Source organism: Mustela erminea, chromosome 10 (genome assembly GCF_009829155.1).
Source record: "Mustela erminea isolate mMusErm1 chromosome 10, mMusErm1.Pri, whole genome shotgun sequence".
NCBI classification, from domain to species: domain Eukaryota; kingdom Metazoa; phylum Chordata; class Mammalia; order Carnivora; family Mustelidae; genus Mustela; species Mustela erminea.
In genome coordinates, this window is record NC_045623.1 from 7,736,685 (window position 1) to 7,756,083 (window position 19,399).

A 19,399-nucleotide genomic window follows, 5' to 3' on the forward strand; every position below is an offset into this window, starting at 1 on the left:
TTTGTGGAAATCTTGCAGTCAACCTTTGATTCATAAGGGCAGACTGAAAACAACTACATATAAAGCTTATAGTTATTTCTTTCTGATTTAGCTGCATACCAAGTATTATGCATTGTTAGTGTTTGAGGTTTCAGGTTACAGATAATCATCATATGCCAAGGAGCAAACTTTACACAGAAATTTCCATATTTTAGGTTCACCTGCATGGCTCAGAGGTCAAGCCTCTGCCTTTGGCTCAGGTCATGATCTCAGGGGCCTGGGATCGAGACCCACATCGGGCTCTCTGCTCAGCAGGGAACCTGCCTTCCCTCCCACCAACTCCCTCTCTGCCTTGTGATCTTTGTCTGTCAAATAAATAAATAAAATCTTTTAAAAAAGAGAAATTTCTGTATTTTCATTGAACAGAGTAAGAATTTCAATAGTCATTTATGAGTGTTAAGTATAGAAATTTTCTGTAATTTGGATTAATTAGAACACTCCAAGTCAATTACATCTCAATTATGGCATGTGTCTTTATAAATGGTAAAGTAATAAAAATAATACTTTTAACAAACTGGATAAAAGATTTTCAAGAATATGCTGTACTCAATTCTCTTTAATGGAATGGTGAAAATTCTTTATGATAGGCACAATGAGTATATATAAAGAGCTATTAGAAAGCTCTTCTACACTTACTCAGGTTTCTGGACAAAAGTCTGTCTTGTTCCTCTTTGCATCCTTGGAAAGTTCGTAGCCCAGTAAAGATTCTCAATACATAGTCATTTTTACTGCTGAATTTGTTGGCCAAGCCCATTTTTCAAGGATAGGGCAAGATTGTTGCATGGCTGTATTATCACTCACTCCAAATTAATGGGCCCAAATGAACAAAGCTTATCCTTCATATGGCATTCCATGGCAGAGTAATATAAATTTAACTTACATACTAGCTTGCCAGGATCCACTAGTACATAATGAAGAAGTTAAAAAAAAATGTATGTGAGAGTTTCTTTCTTGAAAGGTTTACTTTCCAGGCAGTCATGTGCCTATGGGGCAAATGATGTGAAAGATTGAAAATTCAGAGGCGATGCTTAGGGTAAGAAGGTGAGGTTGGAACTGTTTTCACTGTGGGGGGAGGGGGGAAGGAGAGGGGTAGAATGATGGAGTTTGAATGATGCTCAGAATTTTTATTTTTTATTTTTTATTAATTTATTTTTAAGATTTTATTTCTTTATTTGTTAGAGAGAGAGAGAGAGAGCGAGCACAGGCAGGCAGAGTGGCAGGCAGAGGCAGAGGGAGAAGCAGGCTCCCTATGGAACAAGAAGCCTGATTCGGGACTCTTCCAGCACACTGGGATCATGACCTGCACTGAAGTCATCGCTTAACCAGCTGAGCCACACAGGTGTCCCAATGCTTGGAATTTTTGTAGAAGGAATGGCAAGTTAAGAATGAAATAACAACTTAAAAGTCAATCAATAAATAAGTTGTGGAGGAAAATGATAGCATCTCAATTCAAGCCTAGTAATTTAATAAAAAAGAGTTCAGAACCTTCTTGTAGCTCATAGACTAATAGTCTCTTCTGTGAAACAGTTCATCATTAGTGAGCACATAAAGGGTAGACATGGAAGGGCAGAGGTGCTTGGCTGATGCCAAATGTTTGATTCATTGCTTAGCACTTGGAGAATTCCAGAGAAGCTCTGCTGTACTAATTTGCATTCAATAAACTAAAGGAGAGTTGTCCTCCTAAGGAAACCCAGCCACAAAGCTAAATTTTCACAAAGTGTTGGTGCTTACGGTTGTTGGTTGGAGATCTGATTTCCAGAGAGGGCCGTACCTATGACTGGCTACATTAGTTCATCTGGTTCAATGTCAATAAACATGTCAATGTTTATTGTCAATAAACAATAAACAATGTCAATAAACATTTCATGCCTAGTCTATATCAAGCACTGCCCTTGGCATGAGGATATAGAGGTGAACAATTAGACACATTCTTGATTCTGAGGAGTTCATGGTCTAGTGAGAGACGGCTATGGGATACCCTAGAAGACAAATGAATAATATAATTTCAGATTCCAAGAGTCATCTCGAGGGGATTACAAACAACAGAATGATAGAGAGTGATAGGGGAATGAGGATAAGGAATCATTTAAATAGGGTTTTCTGAGAGGGCTGTTCTAAGGAGACGACTTCTGAGCAAGTACACATGCGGACGTCATCTCAGAATTTGCTTTCTCCAACTTACACCGAGGGCAGCCAGATCCTCACCAGAGGTGGTGTTCTGCTGGTCTTGCATCATCTGAGGCTGGGGATTTTTGTTCTTTGTAACATTTGTCCTTATTTGCTGAAACCTGGCTGCTGGCCTTCTGGGACCAGAGCCATTTAGAGACACCTTCAATCTGAATCTGTCTTCTCCATGGCCCCAGTAAAGTCTTAGTTTCATGACTTCCTTGGTCAAGGATGAGAGTCATCCATCCCTTCTATCTTACTTTGTCAAAAGATTAACACTAATGATTAAACTATCAATTAATAACAATCAGATGAATTATGAACACCAAGTAACAAGAAAAGTACTAAATATGGCTTGGTATTCCATAATTTTCTCTGAACTGTTCTATATAATGCAGACATGTAGAAAATTTCCTACCATCAAGATTTCAGCTTCAGGGAGCCTGAGTGACTCAGACAGTTCAGCGTCTGCCATCAGCTGGGGTCATGATCCCGGAGTCCTGGAATTGAGTCCTGCATTGGGCTCCCTGCTCAGCGGGGAGCCTGCTTCTTCCTCTATCTGCCGCTCCCACTGCTTGTGCACTCTCTTTCTCTGTCAAATAAACAAATAAAATCTTAAATTAAAAAAAATTTTAGCTTGGTCGAGAAGTCAAGATATGTACATATGAAACAGTGAACAGTGAAAGTATTACATCTGTGGTAATGACCATATATTCTGCAAAATGTTAGAAGGAAACACATTTTTACTGAGTTTTTATTGCATGTTACACATTATGCAAGTTTATCCTTTAATCCTGCAACTACCCTACAGAATTTGTATTTTAATCCTTATTTTATAGATGGGGAACTAGAAACTCATAGAAATTAGCAATGTGCACAAAATCACAGAGCTTGTAAGTAACAAAGACAGGGCTCCAGCCCAGGTCTTTCTACTGTTATGTTTTTCTAAAAATGAGATTCAAAGGGACTATAAGAAAGAGAAGTGTTCCTGGAGGAGGGCGAATTTGAATTATTGTTTGAAGAACTGGAAACCACACGTACACTGAAGAGAGAGGTGTCTGGGTGTGAGAGTGGGAAGCAGCACAGTTAAGACAAGTATTTTCTCTATGGGACAATGAGTTATGGCAGTGGGCAGAGGGGAGAGGATGTTCACTTTCTTTAAGTCAAATCTCAAATCTCTTAAGTCAGTTGTTCTCCCTGCTGCTCTGGGTACCATGACTCTGGATTTCCTTTCCTTATGTGAAATGTCCTAGTTCTGTAACTTGGGCAATTCAGGATTTCCTCCAGTGTCTCAGTGGGAGCCTTCATCCTGGAAAGGGCCAGGGAGGTGATGGAGGAGTTGAGCTCCGTCTCCCAAACCCACCGGGTCCCCTAGGCACAGGTTTACTGCCATGGTCCCTGTGTCAAGCTCAGCATAGGGCCCCTTGCTTCTCTAGCCAGGCGTGCAGTGCCACGTGGGACTGTGAAAGGAGATCTTGCTGTTTAAGGCCGAGAAAACATTCATCATGTTTTCCTTCTTAGCTCATTTTACTGCTCATAGCACTCATCTTTTATGGGCCAGCCTAACGGCATTTCCCACTTCAGATGCTTCCTACTCACACTTTCTGCTTTTATTAGACTTTATTGCAGGCCCTGCAGAGGCATAGAAAACCAAAAAGGTTTTGAATCCTTTTTGGTATTTTCACCTAGTGAAGCTGAAGCGGACAAAGGGGACTGCCAAGGACGACCCGGTCAACCCTCCTGCAGTTCTCATTCTAAAGAAGTTTCTGGGCTCCGTGAAGAGGATTTTTAGATTTTCCCCTTCCTTCCACACTGCATATCCTCCCTCCTCCCATGGGCAGGGAAAGCCCCTCCTAAGTTGGCTCTGGATGATGTAACTGATAAACCCTCAAATAGGAACGTGTTATTGTTCATTTCTCACTCATCTTGCAATTCAACCCACGCTTCCCGGTTAAGTTGCTTTCTTCCTAGCAGCGATCCTGGGAACCAGGCTCCTTTTAGCCTCTGCTATCTTCAACACATATGTTTGGTACCTCTCTGTTCAGGTAGCAGATGGAGAAAGAGTAGAAACTTGAACTTGGTAGATAAATCAGGCCTGGAACTGGTTACGTGACTTCCTCCTGATTGTGTAGTTTGAACTCCAATGGCCACACCTATCTGCGAGAGAAGCTGGGAAATACGCAGTCCGGGTGATTGCTCAGGAAGAGGAGGCAGATTCAGTGGGCATCAGAGAGTCCCTGCAAACCCTGGAACCAGTTTTCAATTATTTTCTAAGATCCATTTTTCCTATAAACCTAGGTGGTAAAAAGGTAAGGCTAACTTCTAGTCCCAGCTTCTTGAATGTTTGGCGAAACATCTGGAGAAACTGACTTCACCACACTAGAGGTCAGTTCATCAGTAAGATGTATCTTTCAGTAGGCGTTCCTTCTTATTCTCCTAAAACATCTTGCCGATTCAATTACGAAACAAAAAATGTTTGTCAAGTGCTTATTGCGTGCCAGCAATATTATTATTATTATTATTATTATTATTATTATTATTATTATTATGCCCATATCATAGGTGAAAGAAAAATTACAAAGATCATCAATCTTGTGCAAGGACACACTCAGGCAGTCCTATTCAGAGTTTGCACTATTTATTAATATAAGTTAGCTAAATATAGCTGGATTTTTGTTTTTATATTTATTTACTTGGGCAAAATGCCGAGAATGCTAGTGGTAAGTCATGTTCCCTGCCTTTAGAAAGCTTACAGTATGGAAGGAATCAGTTCTCACTGGGTTTCATCCAGAAAGATCGTAAGCATGACACTGTACTGTTAAGTGCCTAACAGTTAGCTTTTAAACATTGTTAATATAGGTGCCCAACAGTAAGTTTTTGATTGCTGTTTTTCAAAGACATTCATCTCCAAACATATCACCAGTTACACAACCAAATAAAGGCCACCCTGCCCGTGAAGTTCCCTGTTTTAGAAAAGCCCACTTGAGTGACCCTACATTTCCCATTCTCTAATTCCTGCTCTTATGTTTTATATTCACCAATCAAGAGTGAACCCAAGAAACCTAGGCACCCCACCTGCAGCCTCAGCAAGCCAGAGTCCCAGGTCAGGTCCATGTCTCTTGTGACCTCATTGTGTGGCTCTGGGAATGCTATGTACTCTCCAGGACCTGTGAAAAACCTTGTTTTTTCAAAGTTCCTTGATGATTGTTTCTGATGTGTACCTTGCAATCACAGTAAGAACCATGAGGGCTGGTCCAGCCACAAAAGTGGCTCCAGTCAATCAGGGAGTTGTCTGTGGGGGGTTGCCAAGAGTAGTAGGGGCCCAGGTGAGTGTCCCAGTCATTCCTAGCATCACTCAATGGGCTGAGGCCAAGGCAAAGTGAACATGGTTATATGAATCATCTCTCTAGAGTGTCAGGATCACATTCTACTCAGTTTGTAGATGTGCAGGTCTTCATATGACACTTTCTACCTCCAAGTAGGAGCATGGGATGCCTAATGATGTAATAATGTTCTGTGCAATCCCCAAAGACCCAGTAAAACCTTCCCACATGGCTTCCAAACTAGGTTTTTGGAACTATGCTCTGTTTAACCCTGTGACAGTGCCAGATTTTGGCCTCAAAATGCTGCTGGTGATGCTCCACAGGAAGGATGTTCACAAAGCAAAACAACCAGTACCACAAGCCAACAAACATTTCATGTCCCTTCACCAATCAGTATTCTTTGCAGAAGAGAACCAGTTTAACAATCCCATCATCCAAAAGTGATTCCCAGAAACACCTAGGCAAATGGTCATGGGTTCCATATTCCATTATCAGGCTATGCTGGTCTGCAGAGGACTTAATGCTTCACCAGTAAAGTCTTTTTCTTAAATGTTGGTTGGGTTTCTTTGTGATGTGTGCTTACATATGTCTTCACATTAAGCTTTCCACGCCCCACCCTAACGTGGGCTCATTCTCCTGAAAAGTGACCAGGGCAAGGCTCCTTTAACCATTCAGAATTAGAGGAGATTGCAACTGTAATAAAATTATTAGGGCAAAAGCCAGAGGATTCAGAATTGGAAAGACTCATTTGTATACTCAAAGCATCAGGATATAAGACTCCTTGAGACTTAAACACTAAGTGACATCCTTTATTATGTAGCTGAATAGAGATATCCTCATGGGAACTTAAGGTGTTGAGATTGGCAAAGATTATCTCTGGGTCTATATATAAGACAGGAGCATGCTGGTAGTAATGTGGCGTATCAGACATTTTGGTTTGATAATGTCTATGAAGATCAGCAGAGCCTTTGGGGAAGATTTAAGGAAGATACTGTCAGAGAATATTGAACTATAGACCAAACTAAAGGATAGTCCAGAGTGGCTGCCAAAGTACTTGTCTCTTACAAGGTAAAAGCATGGGGAACTTCAGCCATCTCCCTCAACATGGTCCTCTACAAGACCTGGTAAATCAAATTACCCTTTGAGAGTTAAACTAATTAGTTTTCCTGCAGTGACAACTTCAGTTGGATGTGTGTCCTTCTATTTGAATGTCAACACAAGTCATACTTAATATATCATGACAAAATAATACTGACAACAAAGTGAGTTTCTGAAGTAGAATTAATTTGCAGGCATGGAAATAACATTCACACAAATTCATTCAGTCAAATCTTTGACAATGGCTCATCAACATGAACAACTCTATTGTGCAGGACATAGTGTTAGATGTTTGTAATGTATAGATAAATAAGAGCTAGTCCATACAATTTCGGAGCTCACAGCCCAGCGTGGAGACAGACCATAAACACAAATAATTATTGTGGTGAGGAAATGCTATGAGAGAGATGAATATGGATGCTACAGGGGCACAGAAGAGAAGCAGCTGGGTCAATCCAGAGTTCAAGGAAGACTTCTTGGAGATGACAACAGATGCTTACAAGTAAGACCGCTTACCACAGACATAGGATAAGTGAAGGACCAATGACTGTAATCCGGGTGACCTAAAGCAATGTTATAAGGAATTGCAGGTGCCCAGTGCTGCATGCTGCGGATTATGTGTAGAAGTTTGGGAAATTTTGTATCAGAAGAAATGGCTCCGAATGGTAGAAAATAACAAGGCATGGCCTAAGATTTGGAGTCCAGCGGAGTAGGCACCACTGGATATGTGGAAGCTCAGTTTGATAAAAAGCGCTGGGAAGCTCAAAGAGCTACAAGAGACAGCTCAAAGAGCTACAAGTAGGGCATACATCCTCTTACAATATCCTTTTTACCCATAATTATTTGAGAAAAAATTGTATGAACTAAAAAAGAACTTCAGTCCTTCTTGCAAATCTGGAGAGCAATACCACGTCATCTTCACACCACAAACCTGGTGACGTGAATGTGTGCAGACACTTAACCCACCATAGAAAAGCCAAGCACAGAGTGAAAAGGTCACTTGTAGGAAGGTGTGAGATATGTGGGAAAGGCCAAATCATAGAAGAGTTACCCATGCAATGGCCAAGTCAAGCAAGATTCAACAGGGGCCATCTTGCCTGGTCAGGCATTTCATAAGCGCACACTCAAGAGTCTTAGCAGGACCCAGAGATCCAAAATTATGAGTTATTTAACTTGGCCTCTAGCATGACTAACTCTTTTGTGACTTGGCTGTTCTTGGGGATGTCACACCTTGATTCTGGTGCACTTTACTGAAGAATATTTTTCTAGGTGCATTTTATACTTTCAATGACATAGTCCTTTCTGTTTAGGGAAATAATTAAAGAAGAACCAGCAGTAGGGGATTTATTCATTCCAGCTCATTATCTTGGAAAATGCTGCTTTGCAAAGAATTGTACTTTAGGAGTATGAGCTTTAATGGGACCTGCTGGTGCATAGAAAACCATTTTTTTTTTCCCCAATGCATTAAGCCCTAGAACTGATTGGAAGTAGGAGACATTAAGGAGGACGTGGAAGGGCGGTAGACTAACACTTAGACTTAACTGAGGTGCGACAAGTTTGTTTTCAGCTCTCCTCAGTGGTCACCTCAGGAAACTCAGAGGATGGAATTTATAGAAGTTTTAAGCCTGAGACCTATCATCAGCTCCAAGGGAGTGCAGATTTCACAGACTGTCCAAGCACAGAATGGAGTGCTGCTGTGATTAGAGGAGAGCAGGAAGCTGGCCTGAAAACAAAATCTTCAGAAATCTGGAACACTGAGAAATGAACAGAGACTCTTATAGAGCCCGGAGGCGGTGACTCTCCAGGAGTCTAGTCTTCTAACTCAGTTTTATAGGTCAAAAGATGACAGAATGAAATGCACTCTTTTTTGATTTTCATTGGCTCCCCACTCCTGGAAGCAGAGATTTTATTAGCATGTTTTGCTTCTAAAGAAGCTACAGTCTTTGGGCCATAGCCAATTTCTTTTTTCTTTTTCTTTTCTTCTCCTGCTACATGGAAGACAACACATAGGGAACATATCCTAGGCATATTTTTAAAAGGCCTGGATTTGAGCCTTTGGTTCTGTCATTTAGTGGCTATAAAATGGAGATCATAATCTATGTCCTGTTATTAGAGATAATATAATAAAAAATCCATCTCTCAGGGAGGGCTGTGTAACAGGCACTTGGTATATGCTAGTTGTGCTGGTGTTTTTCCATCTGTCTTCCTGATAGAAAATAATAGGATAGCAATCTCTGTTTCAAGAAAGGCGTGATTAGGGGCACCTGGGTGGCTCAGTGGGTTAAAGCCTCTGCCTTTGGCTCAGGTCGTGATCCCAGGGTCCTGGGATGGAGCCCAGCATCGGACTCTGCTCAGCGGGAAGCCTGTTTCTCTTCCTCTCTTTGCCTGCCTCTCTGCCTACTTGTTGCTGTCTGTCAAATAAATATATAAATAAATAAATCTTTAACAAAAAAAAAAAAAAGAGAAAGAAAGATGCAACTAGAGGAGAATGACTCATTCATCAAGGCTGATTTGGGGGATGTTGAACCAACGTCAGACTGCAATTGGTGGGAGCACCTTCCTCATCAACAGTACGAGTTTGATGTGTCACTGGGTCATTCACGAGGATGAGCATGGTGTAAATGTAATGGAAAGCCACAGATTCAAGTCCTATTCCTGCCACAGGTCAGCTGTATGACAGTCTTCAGGCCTTTCTGGGTGTTGTTTCCCTGTCTTAAAAATAGAGATGTGGGGCGCCTGGGATCGAGTCCCGCATCGGGCTCTCTGCTCAGCAGGGAGCCTGCTTCCTCCTCTCTCTCTCTGCCTGCCTCTCTGCCTACTTGTGATTTCTCTCTGTCAAATAAATAAATAAAATCTTAAAAAAAAAATAGAGATGTGACAAGAGGTGGTTTTTAGGGTCTCTGCCATCTCTGATGCTCCATGAAACATAGATGGGTCTTGTTTATGATTTTTGGTCCATCTTTGCAATAGATCATGTTTAAAGAAGTAGTTGAAAAGCAAGATCAGCAATAAGCTGATAGATTTCACTTGTGTAGATTCAGACTTGAGAACTCCAGGTATCTCCTCTTCACCAAGCACTTCTCAATGCTTCTTGATGAATTTTTACTGAAATATCTTTTCTTCTTTACAAAGAAGACACTTGCTTTTAGGCATTTAGTAGTCAAAATTCCTGGGTTTAGGGCCAGCACCCAGTTCCCTTGTCTTGCTGGCACTGAACTTTCCGAACCTCAATTTCCCTTCTCGGTGAAATAGGAGTAATGATGGCTCTTTTATGTATGAAATGGGAAGGACTTGATTACTTGAGTGTGAGTAGTGCTTATAATATAGATAGGCAGGTAGGTAAATAGATAGATCATAGATGGATAGATGATAAATAGATAGGCTCTCATAGTAAGTAATACTTGAGTATATAAGGAGGTTTTCTTTTATATTCTTGATGGCACATAGCACAGTACTGGAGTCAAAGGTGCTATATTAATTATCAACTGACTTCATGAGAATTAAAAATTTTCTTTACATATTCTTTTTCTAATTTGCAAAATTATTCCTGCTTGCTGTAACAAAGCAAATGCAACAGCATTTTCAATAATTCATTTTTTCCTGACCTATTGTTGTTGGTATATATCTTTCTAGATTCTTTTCCTAAGACTCTTCAGCCCACACACTCATATGTCCTCTCTTATCTACACATGCATTCAGTTGGTTTTTAGTTCTTTCCTTTTTTTAATTAAAAACATTTTTTATTAACATATAATGTATTATTCGCCCCAGGGGTACAAGTCTGTGAATCGCCATGTTTACACATTTCACAGCACCCACCATAGCACATACCCTTCCCAATGTCCATAACCCAACCACCCTCTCCAAACCCCCATCCCATCAGCAACCCTCATTTGTTTTGTGAGATTAAGAGTCTCTTATGGTTTGTCTCCCAATCCCATCTTGTTTCATTTTTTCCTTCCCTGCCCACCAAATCCCCAACTTTGCCTCTCAAATTCCTCCTATCAGGAGATCATATGATAATTGTCTTTCTCTGATGGACTTACTTCACTCAGCATAATACTCTCTAGTTCCATCCACGTTGTTGTAAATGGCAAGATTGTTTTTTGATGGCTGCATAGTATTCCATTGTATGTATGTAGATGGACATCTAGGTTCTTAAAATAGTTTGGCCATTGCGGACACTGCTGCTATAAACATTCAGGTGCACATGCCCCTTTGGATCACTACATTTGTATCTTTAGGGTAAATATCCAGTAGTATCATTACTGGGACATAGGGTAGCTCTATTTCCAACTCTTTGAGGAACCCACATACTGCATTCCCACCAAAAATGTGGGAGGTTTCCCCTTTCTGTGCATTCTTGCCAACATCTGTCATTTCCTGACTGGTTAATTTTAGCCATTCTGACTGGTGTGAGGTGGTATCTCACTGTGGTTTTGATTTGTGTTTCCCTGATACAGAGTTAAGCTGAATGCTTTTTCATGTGTCTTTTGGCCATGTGGATGTCCTCTTTGCAGAAATGTCTATTCCTATCTTCTGCCCATATCTTGACTGAATTATTTCTTTTTTAGGTGTTGAGTTTGGTAAGTTTGTTACAGATTTTGGATACTAGCCCTTTACCTGATACACCATATGCAAATATCTTCTCCCAATCTGTCAGTTGTCTTTTGGTTTTGTTGACTGTTTCCTTTGCTTTGTAAAAGCTTTTGATCTCGATGAAGTCCTGATAGTTCATTTTTGCCCTTGCTTCCCTTGCCTTTGGCAATGTTTCTTGGGAAGAAGTTGCTGTGGCTGAGGTCGAAGAGGTTGCTGCCTGTGTTCTCCTCAAGGGTTTTGATAGATTCCCATGTCACATTGAGGTCTTTCATCCATTTTGAGTCTTCTTGAGTGTGTGGCATAAGAAAATGGTGCATTTCATTTTTCTGCATGTGGCTGCCCAATTTTCCCAACACCATTTGTTGAAGAGACTGTCTTTTTTCCATTGGACATTTCTTCCTGCTTTGTTGAAGATTAGTTGGCCATAGAGTTGAGGGTCTGTTTCTGGGCTCTCTATTTTGTTCCATTGATCTATGTGTCCATTTTTGTGCCAGTACCACACTGTCTTGATGATGACAGCTTTGTAATAGAGCTTGAAGTCTGGAATTGTGATGCCACCAACTTTGGCTTTCTTTTTCAACATTCTTCTGGCTATTTGAAGTCTTTTCTGGCTCCATATAAATTTTAGGATTATTTGTTCCATTTCTTTGAAAAAAATTGATGGTATTTCAATAGGGATTGCATTAAATGCGTGGCTTGCTTTAAGTAGCACAGACATTTTTACAACATTTGTTCTTCCAATCCACGAGCATGGAACGTTTTTCCATTTCTTTGTGTCTTCCTCAATTTCTTTCATGAGTACTCAACGGTTTTCTGAGTGCAGATTCTTTGCCTCTTTGGTTAGGTTTATTCCTAGGTATCTTATGGTTTGGGATGCAATTGTAAATGGGACTGACTCCTTAATTTCTCTTTCTTCATTCTTATTGTTGTTGTAAAGAAATGCACCTGACTTCTGTGCATTGATTTCTGTATCCTGACCTTTTACTGAATTCCTGTACAAGTTCTAGCAGATTTGGAGTGGAGTCTTTTGGGTTTTCCACATAAAGTATCATATCATCTGCAAGGAGTGATCGTTTGACTCCTTCTTTGCTGGTTTGGATGCCTTTAATTTCTTTTTGTTGTCTAATTGCTGAGGCTAGGACTTGTAGTAATATGTTTAATAGCAGTGGTGATAATGAATATCTCTGCCATGTTCCTGACCTTGGTGGAAAAGTTCTCAGTTTTTCTCCAATGAGAATGATATTTACTGTGGGGTTTCCATAGATGACTTTTATGATATTGTGCTATGTACTCTGTATCCCTACACTCCGAAGAGTTTTGATCAAGAAAGGATGCCGCACTTTGTCAAATGCTTTTTCAACATCCACTGAGAGTATCATAAGGTTCTTGTTCTTTCATTAACGTATTGTATCACATTGATTGATTTGTGGATGTTGAACCAACCTTGCAGCCCTGGAATAAATCCCACTTGGTCATGGTGAATGATCCTTTTAATGTTCTGTTGGATCCTATTGGCTAGTATTTTGGTGAGAATTTTTGCATCCATGTTCATCAAGGATATTGGTGTGTAATTCTCTTTTTTGATGGGGTCTTTGTCTGGTTTGGGGACCAAGGCAATGCCAGCCTCATACAATGAGTATGGAAGTTTCCCTTCCATTTCTGTTTTTTGGAACAGTTTCAGGAGAATAGGTATTAATTCTTCTTTAAATGTTTAATGGAATTCCCCTGAGAAGCCATCTGGCACTGGGCTCTTGGTGGGAGACTTTTGATGAGTGTTTCAATCTCCTTCCTGGTTAGGGGTCTGTTCAGGTTTTCTGTTTCTTCCTGGTTCAGTTTTTGGTAATGTCTATGTCTCTAGGAATGCATCCATTTCTTCCAGATTGTCAAATTTGCTGGTGTATAGTTGCTCATAATCTGTTCTTATAATTGTTTGTATTTCTTTGGTCTTGGTTGTGATCTCTCCTCTTTCATTCATGACCTTATTAATTTGGGTCCTTTCTCTTTTCTTTTTGATAAGTCTGGCCAGGGGTGTATCAATCTCATTAATTCTTTCAAAGAACCAGTTCCCAGTTTCGTTGATTTGTTCTACTGTTCTTTTGGTTTCTATTTCGTTGATTTCTGCTCTGATCTTTATGATTTCTCTTCTCCTGCTGGGTTTAGACTTTCTTTGCTGTTCCTTCTCCAGCTCCTTTAGGTGTAGGGTTAGGTTGTGTACTTGAGACTTTTCTTGTTTCTTGAGAAAGCCTTGTATGGCTATATACTTTCCTCTCAGGACCTCTTTTGCTGTGTCCCAAACATTTTGAACAGTTGTGTTTTCATTTTTGTTAGTTTCCATGCATTTTCAAAGTTCTTCTTTAATTTTCTGGTTGGCCCATTCATTCTTTAGTAGGATGCTCTTTAGCCTCCATGTATTTGCATTCTTTCCAACTTTCCTCTTATGGTTGAGTTCTAGTTTCCAAGCACTGTGGTCTAAAAATATGCAAGGAATGATACTAGTCTTTGGGTACCAGTTGAGACCTGATTTGTAACCCAGGATGTGATCTATTCTGGAGAATGTTCCATGTGCCCTAGAGAAGACTCTGTAGTCTGTTGCTTTGGGATGAAATGTTCTGAATATATTTGTGATGTCCATCTGGTTCAGGGTGTCTTTTACAGCCTTTATTTCCTTGTTGATCTTTGGCTTGGATGATCTGTCCATTTCAGTGAGGGGAGTGTTAAAGTCCCCTACTATTATTGTATTGTTGTCAATGTGTTTCTTTGATTTTGTTATTAATTGTTTTATATAGTTGGCTGCTCCCCTGTCAGGGGCATAGATATTTAAAATTGCTAGATCTACTTGTTAGACAGACCCTTTGAGTATGATGTAGTATCCTTCCTCATCTCTTATTATAGTCTTCAGTTTAAAATTTAATTTGTCTGATATAAGGATTGCCCCCCAGCTTTCTTTTGATGTTCATTAGCATGGTAAATAGATTTTCACCTCCTTACTTTAAATCTGGAGGTGTCATTGCGTCTAAAATGAGTCTCTTGCAGACAGCATATCAGTGGGTCTTGTATTTTTTTTTTTCCGCATTCTGATACCTGTGTCTTTTGATTGGGGCATTTAGTCCATTTACATTCAAGGTAACTTTGAAATATATGAATTTATTGCCATTGTATTGCCTGTAAGGTGACTGTTACTGTATATTGTCTCTGTTCCTTTCTGGTCTACTACTTTTATAGTGTCTCTTTGCTTAAAGGACCCCTTTCAATATTTCCTGAAGAGCTGGTTCAGTGTTTACAAATTCTTTTAATTTTTGTTTGTCCTGGAAGATTTTCATCTCTCCTTTTCTTTTCAATGATAGCCTGGCTCAATATAGAATTCTTGGCTGCATATTTTTCTCATTTAGTGCTCTGAATATATCATGCCAGTTCTTTCCAGCCTGCAAGGTCTCTGGATAAGTCTGCTGTCAATCTAACATTTTTACCCTTGTATGTTACAGACTTCTTGTCCTAAGCTGCTTTCAGGATTTTCTCTTTGTCACTGAGACTAGTAAGTTTTACTATTAGATGATGGGTGTGGACCTATTTTTATTGATTTTGAGGAGAGTTCTCTGTGCCTTCTGGATTTTGATGCTTGTTCCATTTGCCATATTAGGGAAATTCTCTACTATAATTTTCTCCAATATACCCTTTGCCCTCCCCCTTTCTTTTCTTCTGGAATCCCAATTATTCTAATAGTGTTTTGTCTTATGGTGTCACTTATCTCTCAAATTCTCCCCTCCTGATCCAGTAGTTGTTTGTCTCTCTTTGTTCAGCTTATTTATCCTCCATCATTTTATCACTAATTCTCTCTTCTGCCTCATTTATCTTGGCAGTAAGAGCTTCCATTTTTTATTGCACCTCATTAATAGCTTTCTTTTATTTCAACTTGGTTAGACTTTAGTTCTTTTATCTCCAGAAAGGGCTTTTATTTCTCCAGACAGGGTTTCTCTAATATCTTCCATGCCTTTTTTGAGCCTAGCTAACGCACTGAGAATCCTCATTATGAGCTCTAGATCTGACATATTACCAACGTCTGTATTGATTAGGTCCCTAGCCTTTGCTACTGCCTCTTGTTCTTTTTTTTGTCATGAGTTTATCTGCCTTGTCATTTTATCCAGGTAAGAATATATGAAGGAGTGAATAAAATACTAAAGGGGTGGCAAAGCCACCAGAAAAATATATGCTAACCAAATCAGAAGAGACTCCAAACTGGGGGGAGATCTTTTATCTAATACACACACACACACACACACACACACACACAAATATATATATATATATATATATATATATATATATATATATATATATATTAGACTGGTGAATAGAACAGAGCCATCCACTTGATTTAGGTGTATTTTGGTCTGTTAGTAGAAACTACCTCCCAAGATTTTAAAGAAAGAGAGCCGTGTATACATACAAAAATAAGTGTAAACATGATGAAGGGATGGAATATAACTGTAAAGATGAAAACATTAAAAAAAATTCTAAAAAAGGAATTGATAAGTTGATTGGAAAAAGAAAGAAGAAAGTGGAGAGAATTTGCTCAGGCTAGGGACTAGGACAAAGCCCTGTGCTAGATTTAGGGTATATTTTGATCTATTAGAAGAAATTATATCCTAAAAATTTTTAGAAGAAAGAAAACCGTATATATATACAAAAAATAAAGTTAGGTACAATGAAGGATAAAATATGACTATAATAATGAAGGCTTAAAAAGATTTTTTTTTTCACAAATATCTTCTCCCATTCTGTCAGTTGTCTTTTGGTTTTGTTAACTATTTCCTTTGCTGTGCAAAAAGACTAGTATCCAAAATCTATAAAGGCTTAGCAAATTCAACACTGAAGGAACAAATAATCCAATCAAGAAATGGGCAGAGGACATGAACAGGCATTTCTGGAAAGAAGACATCCACATGACCAACAGACACATGAAAAAGTGCTCCACATCACTCGGCATCAGGAAAATACAAATCAAAACCACAATGAGATACTATCTCACACCTGTCAGAATGGCTAAAATTAACAAATCAGGAAATGACAGATGCTGGCAAAGATGCAGAGAAAGGGGAAACCTCCTACACTCTTGGTGGGAATGCAAGCTGGTGCAACCAGTCTGGAAAACAGCATGGAGGTTCCTTAAAAAGTTGAAAATAGAGTTACCCTACCACCCTGCAATTGCACTACTGGGTATTTACCCTAAAGATACAAATATAGTGATCCAAAGGGGCACGTGCACCTGAATGTTTATAGCAGCAATGTCCACAATAGCCAAACTATGGAAAGAACCTAGATGTCCATCAACGGATGAATGGATAAAGAAAATGATGTGGTATATATATATACACAATGTTATACTATGCAGCCATCAAAAGAAATGAAATCTTGCCATTTGCGATGATGTGGATGGAACTAGAGAGTATTATGCTTAGCAAAATGAGTCGATTGGAAAAGGCAACTATCATATGATCTCCCTGATATGAGGAAGTGGAGATGCAATGTGGGGGGTTGGGGAGGTAGGAAAAGAATAAATGAAACAAGATGGGATTGGGAGGGAGACAAACCATAAGAGACTCTTAATCTCACAAAACAAACTGAGGGTTGCCAGGGGGAGGAGGGTAGGGAGAGGGTGGTGCAGTTATGGGCATTGGGGAGGGTATGTGCTATGGTGAGTGCTGTGAAGTGTGTAAACCTGGCAATTCACATACCTGTACCCCTGGGGCAAATAGTACATTATACGTTTATAAAAAATAATTTTAAGAAAGGTATTGTTAAGATAAACTAGGTAAAAAAAACTTTAAAAGAGGAAAGAGGAAAAGTCAAAAAAATTAGAATAAGAAAAAATTTTTTTAAAAATTAAATAACTTTGCAAGACTAAAGAATCATGGGGAGAAAGCCATGAATTCCACTCTTTGCTTTGCCCTCCTCTGGAATTGCGCTGTTCTCCTTGATCAGTGAGCTTGGTCTTGGCTGGAAGTTCTTGCTGATCTTCTGGGGGAGGGGCCTGTTGTAGTGATTCTCAAATGTCTTTGCCCAAGGCAGAATTGCAACCCCCCCTTCAGGTGCTGGGCTAAGTGATCTCCTTGGGTTCTCTCCCTAGAGCTTTTGTTCCCTGAACACTTTCCGTAAAGCTCTGGAGGGCGGGAATGAAAATGGCGGCCTCCCAATCTCTGGCTTAGAGGAACCGAGAGCTTGGGGTCCCACTCCTCAGTGCACCCTTGGAGAAATGCTTAATCACTCTCATCTCCCTGGTCTCCAGCTGTGCTCCGAGCTCACCTGGCCTGTGACTGAGAGTTTCTGTCTCTGGCACAGAGCCCCGTTTGGAGTCTCCAAACCTAGCAGATTTCTGCTTCACTGTCTTCCAGTGGAGAAAGGTCATCTCCCCAGATCTGCCACTTGTGGGGTCCCTGCTCAAAGAGCAGTGGTCCGACTGTGCTGTGGATCACAGTTTAAGGTAACCCTAAGCTGAGAGCTCAGTCCTATGCTCTGTCTGTGTACTCAGTTTCCTTGCTCTGATACCTGCAAACTCTGCTACACGGAGTTACCTCTGATCCTTCTGTGACCCCACAGGGCCCGAGACCACACTATCCCCATGAGGGCTCCACCCCTGCTTAGCCTCTGGAATGATATCCCTCAGTGGAGTAGACGTCTAAAAGTTCAGATTTTGTGCTCCACTGCTTGCTGGGAGCTGCTCCCTTCCCCTCTGTGGTCTATCTTTCCGTCACCTCAGATTCAATCTCCGTACATCCTACCTTTCAGAAAGTGGTTGATTTTGTTTCTAGAATTGCTGTTCTTCTCTTTGATCTTCTGTTGGATTTGTAGGTGTTCAGAATGGTTTGATAACTATCTAGCTGAACTTCTGCAACCTGATGTCATCTCAGTTGCTACTCCTCTGCCATCTTTCTTTCTTTTTTTTATTCATCTGTTTTTAACCCAATAGTGATAATACCATACATATTATTATACAGAGAGCTCTTAAAAACTAATTTAATTTATTTCATAACTGGCTATATACTATTTCATTGAATGAAGGTACTATAATTTATATCCCACTCTTTCCAGAGAAACATTTAGTTTGCTTCTAGTATATTCTACTATATTTATTTTATCAATGCAAACAGTGCCAAAATAAAAATTTTGAATATGTATTTTGGCCACTTGTAAGCATTAAATCTTAGCTAATCCTAGTTCTAGCCTTTATGGGTTGAGTCTGCCAGAAAATTATGTTGGATTCCAAAGATAGACTTGGCTCTTAGCGACTTATCAAGGCTTCTTCAACTCTCTCATAATCCTCATATGAGTAAGGCTTGCTCAACAGCTGCCACCAGCCCATTTCCTCAAATGGCTCATCTTTGGGCTTCAGCAGGCCTGACCATGAACACACTGAGTGCTGGGTCCAATAACCTCCCCCTCTCTTCCACAGATGCTCAGTCCCGGGGCAGAGTTCTGTCTCTAACCATACATAGACAATTTTAGCAACAGCTTATCTGACATCTGTTTCACCAGGTTCTTAATCTCAGCACCATTAGTAATTGACACCATAAATAAGATCACCGGTGAGTGCCTGGAATCTTGGGATGGGCCAGGAATTTGACCTGGAGATTCTGGGGGATCTGACAAGAGCTGTCTTGTGGTAAATTAATATCTATGGCAAAAAAAAAGGGTGACTCTAGCACATAGCTGAGTGGACACGCAGGTTTCCCATCCTGGAGGTACTCCATAAATAAGATAAAATTTCCTGACCTATCTCTGGGATTATTTGTAGTCATGGTTACAGCATGTGGTAGCTACAAGTCCTCTCTGTGACTAGGGGTGTGGGACTTTAGGCCTCAGGCTTTAGGCCAGAGATTGCAAACTGCTGGTATTTTGTTCTTAAACATGTAAAATGCTAAATATTTAAAAAATATTTTGCCAACATCTAAAAATTGGGAGATTTTGCATAAAAATCTAGATTTTTGCTATGTCTTAGGAAAAAAGCAGAAGAAGATTTGGTAACATCGAGGCCTTAATTTCATGTGGGTACCAAATAGGGCCACTCTCTTCAGAAGGGCCATAAGCAGGGTATTTATCTGGTCTGCTACGCGTATTTTAGTCTAAAACTTCTGGCCTCTGGTTTGGATGCAATGACATTTACAGCTCAGAAATTCTGT